The sequence below is a fragment of the Chenopodium album genome, chromosome 3, assembly GCF_948465745.1.
Source record: "Chenopodium album chromosome 3, dcCheAlbu1.1, whole genome shotgun sequence".
NCBI lineage: Eukaryota > Viridiplantae > Streptophyta > Magnoliopsida > Caryophyllales > Amaranthaceae > Chenopodium > Chenopodium album.
This window is the reverse complement of record NC_137836.1, coordinates 68,971,996-68,985,283: the sequence shown is the minus strand read 5'-3', so window position 1 is coordinate 68,985,283 and position 13,288 is coordinate 68,971,996. Positions and strand designations below refer to the sequence as shown.

Here is a 13,288-nt window from a genome sequence, read left to right as displayed (position 1 = left end):
AGTTACCCACTTAGCCATTCTACTCAATATGGATTGTTTGGGTATCCCTATGACTAGGGATGTCAAGGAGCGGGTCAAGTAGGAGACCCGCCCCATTGATGGGTCTCGGTTTGGCGGGTGGTGGGGCGGGGATGGGGATTAAAACCATACCCGCCATGGGTGATGGGGCGCGGGGGTGGATTTTAAGTTGTACCCGCCCCATCCCCGCCCCGCCCCACCCGCCCCCACTTCATACCCGCCCCATCCCCACATCTATATATCTTTTAAAGCAAAATTACATACTTTTATTTTATTTATAAAATAATTACATGAAACACAATATTAATTATAATACTTTGTATGACACTTATATTATAACACAAAAATGTGTATAGAATGTTTTATTTTAAAATTCGTATTAATTATGTAAGATTGTGTATTTCAGATACGGATATTAGGTGGATCTTTGGTGGGGATTAGGCGGGTCTTTGGTGGGGATGGATATCCAAGTGGGGGTGGGGCGGGGATGGTTTTAGAGTTGTACCCGGTGGGGCAAGGATGGGGATGAAAATTGGACCCGCCGCGGGGATGGGGATGAAAATATAAGGTGGGGATGGGGATGGGAAGGCCAACATCCGCCCCGCCCCATTGACATCCCTACCTATGACCCTATCCATTTAGAGTACCCACAGTACAGTGTGATGGTCTTATTTAGTTCAACTTATTTTAAAAAATAATAAGTTTAAATCATATTATATTATATTAAAAAAAAAATTCAAATTAGTTTAGTAAATATTAGTTCAGTTTTTTATTGCTAAATATCTTTAATTTTATAATGAAAAAAATTATAAAAATTACATAATAAAAAATACAGATTATTACGAATCCAACAAGACCCCACATGATACATTTTTTCCTTATAAATTATTGTACATTTAAGGTTAAGTTAAGTTGATTAAAGATCAGATCAGATCAGATCATACCAGATCAGATAATATAAGTTTAGATTTGATCAGACCAGACTAGATCAGAATAGATAAGTTCAGATCTAATCAGACCAGACCAGATTAGATTAGATTAGTTCAGATCTGATCATACTAGAACACAAAAGTTCAAATAAGCAAAAATAAGATGAACTAAATATTTCCTAAATTTTAGAGATAACAATCAAGATTACAATATGATGATTTAAACTTTTGAGTTATAATTTATTTACAAGTATTTGGGCCTAGGCGATGCCCCAAATCATTATACGTATTACATTTTTTCTTTTAATTAAATTTGTTATACATATTTTGTATCAAAAAGATAACATAAAATATCAAATACTCCTTCCATTTTTTTTACTTGCATCACTTGGGATTGCACGGTGTTTTAGGAGAGTAATATAATACCTCCGTTACATATTATGTAAACCTGTTCAACGGGCCGAGCCGGGCCGGACAGGGCTTTATCTTAAATGGGCCGGGCCGGGCCAAGCCTAATCCAAAATGGGCCAATATTGTCCATGGGCCATTAAGCCCGGCCCGGCCCATTTAAAATGTATAAACAATCCAAAACAACCATCTGCCATTATTATTAACATGAAAACTAAAATCGTATAACATTAATCAATTACCACAACTAACAGTAAAATCGATCAAATGCGAGGCACGATTCCCAGTCATAACCTGATTAACCCATTTACAATATATATCTCTTTCATAATCAAATGATGGTCTGGGAAAAGGGCAGCGGATCAAATGAAAATCAGGGTGTTCGAAATCAAGATGAACTAAATTAGTCCAAACATATCTCCACCTTTTGGAAACAAGGCTAGTTCAAAAGTTTTCATAGTAGGCATTTAAATATTATTATACATCAAAAGTTTTCAAAAGTTTTCATACATCATCAGGCAAATCACTAATTCTATCCACATTACTATTATTATACGATTTTGAAGACTAAATATAATCACAAGTTTTCATAGTAAAATCGATCAATGGTTTATCAAAATCGATTAGGCATGCTTGTCCTGTTAATATGTCTAGCTAATCTATGTGATGCATACATATATTATGTAGGAAGAAGCATATGGCGAGCTAATCAAAATAATTGAAGAATCGAAATTCCAGATGAAACAAATCAAAATAATTGAAGAATTGAGCGAAATTCCAGATGAAACAAATCAAAATAATTGAAGAATTGAGCGAAATCGAACAACATACCTTAAATGTTGTAATCTAATTTAGGATAAAAAAAGCCTCATAAGTGTAATCTAATTTCAGCCCTTTTTAACTTAGATCCAACCCTTAAAAGCCCAATATTTAATAACCCTTTAAAAGCCCGCCCCATTTAAATGTTGGATGGGTAAAATCCTTTTATAAAAAGGCTGGACTAGGGCTTTAAATGGGCCTCTAACCCATTGAACAGGTCTAATATTATTATGTGCAACTTTTGGGGTATTATTTGTAAGATAAAAAAATTCAAAGTTGCACATAATATGTAACAGAGGTAGTAATATTGTGAGTGGGTGAATAAATTATTGTAATAAATGTAAGATGGGGAAAATAAAAGGGAAAGTATGGGATAGAGCATAGATATTTTTATTTTAAGTGGGGACTATGAAAGAGAGAGAAGTGACAAAATAATTTGATTGGGGTTTAAGTAAGAGAGAAAAATGATAAAATATAGTATTACCTCCGTTTCATATTATTTGTAACGATTTGACATGAAGTGGAGAAAAAAAAATTTAATCGTTACAAATAATATGAAATGGATGTAGTATAAAGTTACAAAAAATAGAAGTAATGCATTTAAAAAAAAAAAAAAAACAGCTATAAAAGGAAAGTGATGCAAATAAGAAAAAACGGAGGGAGTAGGTTGGTGGTAAGACGCTTAATTCTAGAATTAAAGGTTACATGTTCAAATTTTGTGGAGAATCCTTTTTTTTTTTTTTTTTAAATATATAATAAGTGCATGAAATGCAATGACAAACATATGGAAGGCAAAACCACGTGGCGTTGAGTTGGCGGCATGGCGTAATAAGAAGTTAAGTGGATGATGTGGCGTAATGAAGGAATCTACGTGACACATAGACTTTCTTACTTTCTTAGATTTGTTAGTTTTTTTTAATAGATTACTAGTGTGTAGCTCAAACATTGCAACGGATTGATACTTTAATTAAATATTGTTATTATATGTATTTAATATTTAAGATGCTTTTTTTAAAAAAAAAAAATAGACCTTCTCATTTGCAAATAATAACCATTTTTCTTATAAGAGGTTGTGTGCTTCAATATCTTTATCCTCATTTTTTTAATATGGTGTAATGTTGGTTGGTTGAGTGACGTGACATAATAATAAACGTTGATTTTCTTTAGAATGTCTTTTAATAGATACTTCCTCCGTTTTCTTTTAGATGCAACAGACCCTTTAACGCGGTAATTAAGAAATGTGGGGTTTACATGATATAATAAACTTTTAAAATAGGATGAGTGGTTGTTAGGAGTGTAATTTAGTGGGCCATGTGCTTTAAATAAGGGAAATAGTATAGTTTTTCCCTAAAGTAATTTTCCTTTTATAGTGTATTGCAAGTATTGTGACATTTCCTTTTTAGGGAAGTGTTGTAAGTAAAAGAAAACGAAGGAAGTAGATTAGTATAGATAGAGATTTGTCTAGATTGACATATCATAAACCCTAAAATAATAATAAATGTCATATACTTATTTGTTTCTGGACGCAGAAAATAATGAATTAATTTTAAAAATATGCTATTCATAAGGTACTATTTAGATTGTAATTGTACCTGGAATTAATCTTGACCACGATATAGAAAATCGATAGGCATCCAATCATGTTTCCACCCTTAGTTGAACATCTTCCTGGTGCATTAGATGACATTCATAATTATTGAATATTTTGAATCATAACAATCTAGCTAGTTTAGAAAGAAAAAAATCCTCCTAAAATAATATTTTTTTTCTGTTTTTTTAGTTGACACCTTTCTATTATTACGCTCTGTCAACGCTTGTTTTTAACGATTAATATCTCTAATTATCAACATTGTAAAATTATTAAAAGTGGATATTAATAAAATATACGATTTTTTTACCATATACCCATGATTTTTCACCATATATCCAACTTTTGTAAATTCATCGTTTACTCCCAATTTTTCACAAAAATTCACTGTATACCCTTAATGATTAACGATTGTTAACTTCGTTAGTCATTAGGGGTTAACTATGACCCGAAACCACCCTAAATACATTCCCTTATTTCCAAAACCACTCACATTCATTTTTCCCACCCCCAAAACCACCTCAAATTTTTTATTTTTTTTTTATCCTCATATGAATCATACAAATATGATTATGGAGATTTGGAGTGGTATCAGAGGTTGAAGAAAGGAGAAGTGTGGTTTCGAAGACTGGGAGAGAAATCTAAGGTAATTTCGATGCATAATTAATCAAATTTCACTTATCTTGTTGTTATTAAGGGTATATGGTGAATTTTTGTAGCAACTCAGGGGTATATGGTGAATTAAAAAAAAAATGGGTATATGGTGAATAAACAAAAAACTCATGGGTATGTGGTAAAAAATCCGTAAAATATACGACCTTTGTTTTATATAATTCGCAACGATTTAAAATTAAGTAAAGGAAAAAAAGTCTAATTGTCACAAAAAATTTGAAACGGAGGTAGTACATTGAAAAATGATTCAAATAACATCCCACATGAATATGTTTTATCATATCTATAAACCATAAAAGCGAGTCAAAGCATGTTGTGTGAATAGTGTAAAAATCAAACGGTGTCAACTAAAAAAACAAAGGAAGTATAATGAAATATTGATTGATCACCTTGTATTTATGATATTGATCACATGCTACATCTGGATTACCCGTGTCATACTCTAAAAATTACAATTTACTTAATTAATGAAACAGAGCAAGTTAGTCGTAGATGGAAAATTGTTAATTTCAAGAGGAATATGTATATGGAGGCATTTGCCTATATTATTTACTTAGGATGTGTTCAATTCACCTGATTTCACTTATTTGAATTTTATTGACCTTATCTGAATTAATTGAACTTATTAAGACTTTGTTCTGTTCACCTTAATCCCACATATTTCAGGGTTAATAAGTTCAAATAAGGGTTAATAAGTTCAAATAAAATAAATTTTGGAAAAATAAATTCAGATAAGTTAAAATAAGTTGTGATAAGGGTTATTCAAGGCTACCCAAGTTTAATTTTATAACTAAAATAAGTTCTAATTAGGGCTAATAAATTCAGATTAGATTAGATAAGTTCAGATAAGTTAAGATAAGTATAAATCAGGTGAATCAAACGCACCTTAAAACTTATTTTAGTTGTAGTTTAAATTTGAATAGCCCTTATTAGAACTTAATTTTTATGGACTTAGCTCATTTTAACTTAACAGAACTAATCTGAACTTATTAGACCTGGTATAAGTGAAAATAAGGTGAACAAATTAGGCCGCCTTTATTATCTTCTCCTGATCTCTCAAATTCAAAAGAAAAAACCTGAATTTATGGCACAAAGTATTTAGGACCATAAACGTAGGGCTTGTTCTGATTTACTAATTAAGCTGAGCTGAACTGAACTGGTTGGAGTTGAGCTGAACTAAACTGAACTGAAATTAAATAAATTGTTTATAAGATAAGGAAATTAGGAATTGAATTGAACTGATTGGAGCTGAGTTGAACTGAATTAAAATTAAGCTGAATAGAAGAAACCATTATAGAATTATACTCCATCCGTTTTCAAATATTTGCTCTACTTTCCTTTTCCGGCCGTTTTTAAATACTTGCTTCATTTCCTTATTTGAAAAGCTTTTATAATATTTAATTAATTTCTCTCACCAAGTGGACCCAACAATATTAATTCCATATTCTCTCTCCTTTAATTCTCTCCACTACTTATAGTTTTTTTAAAATTTTTATTTTTCTACCAAACCCACTACTTTCATATTTTATTACTTTATCCAATTTCTCCTAAAACTCCGCACATGGAGAATTGGAGCTAGTATTTAAAAACGGAAGGAGTAGTATATACATATCCAACATTTTAACATTGTAAATAAGCGTATACTCGTAATGTATTCTATAGTTCTGAAATTGGCTTCAATTTTAAAATGCGTAATTGACAAAAATAAATTCTTCTTTTCACTCATGCACTAGACAAAGGCATAGTTTTATATGGCTTAGCTTAATTTACTTTATCTCATTGGGACTTTTTTTTATTTTTTTTATTTTGAAAGAATCTCATTGGGACTTTAGTTGGGGATGTTTTTAACTTTCCACTCACTCGGTCACTCCCCCACCTTCCCCACTACCACCAAAAAAAAAAAAAAAAAAAAAAAAAAACCTTTTTTCTTTAGGTTTGTAATTGCTTTTTATTATATAAAAAATGAAGTATGCTTTTCCCTTTAGCTTTATTATCTTTCATTGATAATCATAATCTTTTAAATATCTTTGAATGTTATAGTTTTAACTCTATTATTTTATACTTCCTCCGTTCTGTTAATATTACAACAAGGAGGAAATTACGCATCCCAAAACACATTTTATATGCTAAATATCTATAATTGTGTACGAGTTAAAATTATAAAAAGTTGATATTGTGAAAGTATTAAATGAGACGAATCCAACAAGATCCCACTTGACTATATTTTGGTTAATGTATAACTCATATTATATAGTCAAACAAGAGCGATGAATAGTGCAAAAAGTCCATTGTTGCAATATTAATAGAACGGAGGAAGTATTTTCTTAATTCTCAATCTATTCAAACTTAAAAACTTTAACCTCTATCAATCAATCAATCAAAGCCTTAATCCTAAAAGTGGGGTCGGCTAACATAAACCAAATTTGATTATTCCGTGTAATTATCAGCATAAATCTTTCTCCTCCATCCCATACGATCAAAGCTTCATCCTCATATAAATCCATACACTTTATATCCTTCCTAACTCCTTCCAACCAAGTCATTTTTGGTCTCCCTCTCCTTTGTTTAATCCCTCCATGGTCCCACTCTTCCACTCTTCACACCGGTGCACCCTCGGGTCTCCGTCTTACATGTCCAAACCAACGCAGACGATTTTCCCTTAGTTTGTCTGCAATGCTTGCCACACCTACTTTCTTGCGAGTAACCTCATTTCTAAGTCTATCTCTTACAGTGTTTCCACACATCCACCTTAACATGCGCATTTCCTTAACCTCCATCTTTTTAATATACTCTTTCTTAGAAGCCCAACATTCTGTACCATAGAGCAACACAGGTCTTATGACAGTCCTGTAGAATTCTCCCTTCAATTGTAAGGGAATGCTTCGGTCACATAACATTCCTGTGGCCGCTCTCCATTTAAGCCACCCTGACTTAATCCCGTATAGTCCAATATAGTCTAGTCTAATTAAGTTCATTTAAATGTGTATAGTCATAATTTTAGTTTCTATTTTTATATATTTTTCATTTACACGTGTCTAATATATACTTCCTCCGTTTTCTTTTACTTGCAACACTTCCCTAAAAAGGAAATATCACAATACTTACAACACACTATAAAAGGAAAGTTATTTTAGGGAAAAACTGTACTATATCCCTTATTTAAAGCATATGACTCATTAAATTACACTCCTAACAACCACTCATCTTATTTTAAAATTTATTATATCATGTAAACCCCACCTTTCTTAATTACCGCGCTAAAGGGTGAAAACGGAGGAAGTATATTGTTAGTCACAAATACACATTAAAGACCGAGCAAAAAGTAATTAGGACAAATATACAATTAGATCAAATCGGTGGTTATATATATAGTGTAATACACTATACCATGGGTTGAGAAGAGAAAGAATACTAAAAAATGAAGGGAGAAAAAAAAATAGATAAAAAGTGTGAAAAAAAAAATAGATAAAAAGTGGAAAAAAAAATAGATAAAAAGTGGAAAAAAAAAATAGCACTAATTATGTGTTTCATGAAGAAATTTGTTCATCTTTTAATTTTTTATACTAAAATATCTATCACATCATTCATGTAAGCTGAGCTTTAGTAAATAAAAGTTATGAAACAAGGTTTACTTACCCAAACGATGGGCAAAAGTATCATATATGCTAGGCTTCCTTCCATTCTCTAATGCTGATCCTTCCACCTTCAAATAAAAATTAATATTTAAATTTACATTAGATTTTTCGATTTTTTTATCATCAACCGGATCGAAGCTTGCATTGATTTATACAAACCAAGTCGAGTTTTATCATTTGTTACCATACGATTTACAACATCCTAAGTATATTTTACTCTATTATTTATTTACCTATACGTTTTTACGTGGTTGTTGAATTATATGAAAATGGAGAATTAAAAGAAGTGAAAATACATACTCCCTCTGTCCCTAATTGTTTGCTCCACTTTTCTTTTTAAGGTATTCCTAAAAGATTGCCCCATACTACTTTTGGCATGTTTTCCCACTTGCACTCTCTCTATCTCTCTCCTCATTGATATTTGTGTCAACTCATTTTGCACCATTTTTTGCCCAAAACCTTAATAAAGTAGATTTATAGTTTGGGGCAAACAATTGGGGACAGAGGGAGTACCTGATAAGCAGAGGTGCTCACCAAATATGAAATCCTTCGGAAAGTCGTAACGATTATACTCTTTGCCTTCACTTCTAGCAATCCCTCTCATCAATGCTAAGCATAAATGCAACAAGCACAACCCAACTCCAACCCTCACTGTGAAACTCTATCTCTCTCAATTACTTACCAAGTACCAACTATGAGTTTAATATAATTGAATATGTTACGAATATATTAAATGGTACTATAGTCTGAAAACATGATAGTTACGTCATCCAACTTCGCTTTCTTTTTAAATTAATCGTTTAAGCGCATTACACGTATTTTGTTTCTAAATTGCGGCAAAACTTTTTATAACTATTTCTTATTTCTTTTTCAAAAAGGTAACCCCAATATTCCACAAATGATTATTGAAAATTTGAAATACTCCGATTTTTTATGACTTTCAATATTTAAGATTTTAAGGTGATCAAGACATGTGAATGATCATTAACCACCGATTGTTGACCACTGTAATAAATTAATAATATACTCCGTACTTTTTTTTTATGCAAAATGGAAATAGCATATTAACTCCGTTTTTTTTTTTATTAATTAACACGTTTTGATTTTAGCACTATTCATAATTCATACACCTCCCTTTAACCATATTTTGTGATTTGTATGTGAAAAAAAAAATATAGTCAAGTGAGATTTTGTTAGATTCGTCACAATGTATATTTTCAAAATATCAACTTTTTTAAAAAAAAATTATCGAGAATAAAGATATTAATTATTGAATTTGTGTATTGGCAAACGTGATTAAAACAACGTGTCAACTAAAAAGAAACGGAGGAAATACATAACATTACGGGTGACTTAAACCCAAAAAGTTAACAAACATAAAGATAGAGTTGGTAATCAAATGCTTGTGGCATCCAACAAAAGATAGAGTTAATTATACAGAACCAGATAAAATGATACATAAAACAAAATAGAAGAGGATAGCTAATAAACCAGCAGCAAGTCCTAAGGAGAGTTATCTTCAGGAATGTTATTAGCATAGACATCAAATATTTCATTTGGAGCAAAGTGGTGTAGCTCTAGGGGAACCAGCCAATATACTCATCTTGAGAAGTGATATTTTTTTTTTTTTTTTTTTTTTTTTTTTTTTTTTTTTTTTTTTTTTTTAAATCTTGATTCTTGAACTTGTACATAGATCACAATTTCATGGTAGTGAATAGTAGACCCGACAATCTTGACCTAGACTCGATAACCCGATCCGAATGACCTGACCAATATGACTCGAAATTGACTCAAAAACATCGACCCGAAAATGACTAGAAACTCAAAATTGATCCGATCCGACTTATACTCGACCTGAAAATAGAGTTGACCCGATCCTGACCCGACACTCGAATTGACTTGATCCGAAGTTGATCCGACCTGCAATTGACTCAAAATGTTTGAGCCGAACAAACCCAATGCCCGAAATTGATTAGAACAGACCCAATATCCAAAATGTCCTGAACTAAAAATAACTCAAATTGTTCATCTTCAACCGTAGCTAAGCTCATAAACTGATTTGATTGTTCTTATTATAACAATAATAAAATATAAATTATTGATTTGAGCTTGATCCACAAATAATAGAACAACCCAAACATGACCTGACCTGATTTTGACCCGACACTTATATGACTTGAACATACTTGACTCGAAAATGGTCTGATCCGAAATTGACCCGACCCGAACTCGACTTGAAACCTCACCCGAATCATACCCGAAATGACCCGACCTGACTACCCGAATGTTAACTGACCTGATATGAACCGAACCGAACGACCCATTTTCCAGGTCCAGTGTATAGTGAAAATTTAAAGCTAATGGTGTTAGTCGATTTTGATTGAGTAATTGTATTGTGTCACGCTAGCAATTCGCTCGTGCTGACATTTATTATTAAAAATAAAAAAAAATTGGCACGGTTTGCATGGCCTGCGGCCCGGCACGACACGACCCTCTAGGCACGTGGGTCGTGCCGTGCTGTGGGCTGGGGTGTGCCAAATTTAGGCACGGCACGCCCACCACCGCGGCACGGCCAGGAACGGCCCGCGGCGGCACTTCACGACCCGTTGCCCATCTTTAACCTCAACCATAAGCTTAAGCTTTTGGTTGAAATTAGGGATGGCAACGGGTCGGATCTGGACCAGGTCCAGATGGACCCGGATTCAGATTCATTTTTGTATCAAGGATCCAGATCCGATCCGGATCTGTCGGGTCTAAAAAATGGAGACCCGGATCCAAATCTGACGGGTCCACGAATTATGGTCTGGATATGTAATCCCCCATATTTTTCTAATATAATTATTTATTATTTATACAATATTTTAATTTTAGTTTTATAAGTATAGATTATTTAATGTAAAAACAATACAATTTTCTTTATTAATAAGTTAAAACTACTAAGTTTTTATTAAAAACATATGCCTTTCCTTAAGTTAGTGGCCCAAATACTTAATTCCTACCTGTAGAGAATAATTTCAAGCTTTAATCCCACTAGCTTGAACCCCACTGTGATCATACACTAAAGTACGGTGGCGTCCAAAAGGGAAGAAGATAGAGCAAAAGAGTCGCCAACAAGTTTTTTAGGAACTTGTAAACCGTTCACAGGGTGAAGGTTACACCCCTTAACGATCCAAGAGATCGTCAACTCCATAAGGTCTAGAACCAAATAAGGGTTCGGGGATGAAGGTACAAATCCAACCTAAAAGTGATTGAACCTGCCCTAATAATAGGCCTCTACTTTATTCTGATCGTATTCATGTGCGCTTTCTGAGTAACATGCAATCAATAGGATTAACCCTAAACCTGTTTATCTATGTTGGTTGAATATTAATGCACAAATAAATCTATTATTGGCGATCACTTGAAATTATAATCAAGATCAACCCTAAACAAGATTATTAATATCTTATTAAGCGTGATTACAAGTACAAAATTCCCTTTAAACATGCATAAAAAGGCGTGATCAAGCAATAACAATAAATATCAAGCAACATAATAAATAAATATCATGAATAAAATTACAATCATCATCAGGATAATAATAATCATAAAAATAATACTCATAATAATAATCATCATAATAATAATAATTAAAATAATCATGTTCATGTTAATATTAAAGCATAATAATGGCAAGATCCTAGGCATGATACTAACAAGATTAATAACAACCCCTAGCATGTCGCTAAGCAATCAAAATCAAATCTTTAGCCCTAACATGATACTAACATGAATAAATATTAGGAAGAACATAGGAAGCATCGCAACAATCATATTTAATATTAAAATTACCCTAGACATGATACTAGGAATATCATAATAACTATGTAAACATGATCTCTACATCATAATATCAATTAAAACCATTAAAGCACTTACTTTGATGTCTCGTACCTCTTTCTAATAACAAAATACACGCGTTAGTAACTTCAAGGAAAATAATAATAAAAACAATTAAATCAAATAATTGAAAGAGAGATTTGGGACCAAACCCTCAGAAATTAAACCTTTCACGTCTAGGGCGAAGGCAACTTCGAATATGGCTAGGTGTGTCTAGATCTTGTGAATGCGGAATTTTGTATGTGAAAACAAAGTAAGAGAAAGAAAGAAAGAATTAAAAGATTAAAAAAAACTGATTATAGATGAATGTAGATGAGAATTGGTGAATATTGATGAATGAAAACGAAGTTTTTAATACGATATTTATAGAGAAAATCAGCCAAAAAGATAAATTAAACAAAACAAAGTCTGACGCACAAAAAGCAGAGCTGGCGCCAACCCTGGCTAGCTGGCGCCAGGCACCAACACTAGCGCCTGGCGCCAAGGCCTGGGGTTAGGCGCCAAGCCTAATTTTAACGCGTTTTCGAAAATCAGATAAGTTTGCCGTACTGGAGGATAAAATCATATAGTTTCCTCGAAAATGCTATTTGATTTTGATTAAAACTCTAAAAAGTCAACAAAAGTCAATTTATCAATGCTAATTGAATTAGGAATGAAAAGAACCTTCTAGAAGATTCTAGAAGACTAAAACCATTCCTAATTGCATTAGGAATGATAAATCATATTAGGTCCTCCCCAAGATCATTGGGCCATATATAAAGCTCAAACCGGGCCCAGTTTAGTAAATTGGCCATAACTTCCTCAATATTCATCGGAATTGGGCTTATAATATATCGTTGGAAAGGTCTTTGCAGGCTCCATCCAACTACACTACTATTGGACCCATATAATGGACAAACCAAACTGGATTGGCAGTTTTCTTAAAATAAGTTTTCAAAAACAGAGAGGAGAGAAATGAAATTAAAACTATCCGCAACACTAGACTCTCCACACTTTCACTTCATTCGATTATAATTCGACGTGAAAGGAACTCATCACTGGGTTTGGTTTTTGGGGAGACTGCGTTTCTCCAAGCTCAGTCAAAGTATCGATAGAGACGGAGAATGATTCAGAACGTTCTGCGATCCTAAATCATTCTTGTAACGCCGATACCTGCAAACTATCGTTAGTTAAACAGATAAAAGAGTTAAGAAACGCGTATCTTGCACCTTCGAGCACACGTCTCTGAAAGTAACCAATTGTTGCTGTATCTTTGTTTTGATGACCTCCTGCAAGCTAGAGAATGTCATCCCGCTTGAAAACCGCTACGCCTGTAACTGCTTCCAAATTAGAAGATTGCT

The 13,288-nt window shown here is 32.8% G+C and overlaps 1 pseudogene; it reads right to left on the bottom strand.

The window, feature by feature from the left end:
- LOC145625267 (uncharacterized) overlaps window positions 1–8,673 on the bottom strand; it is a 30,907-nt pseudogene extending 22,234 nt beyond the window's left edge.
- Between the last annotated feature and the right edge of the window lie 4,615 nt (window positions 8,674–13,288).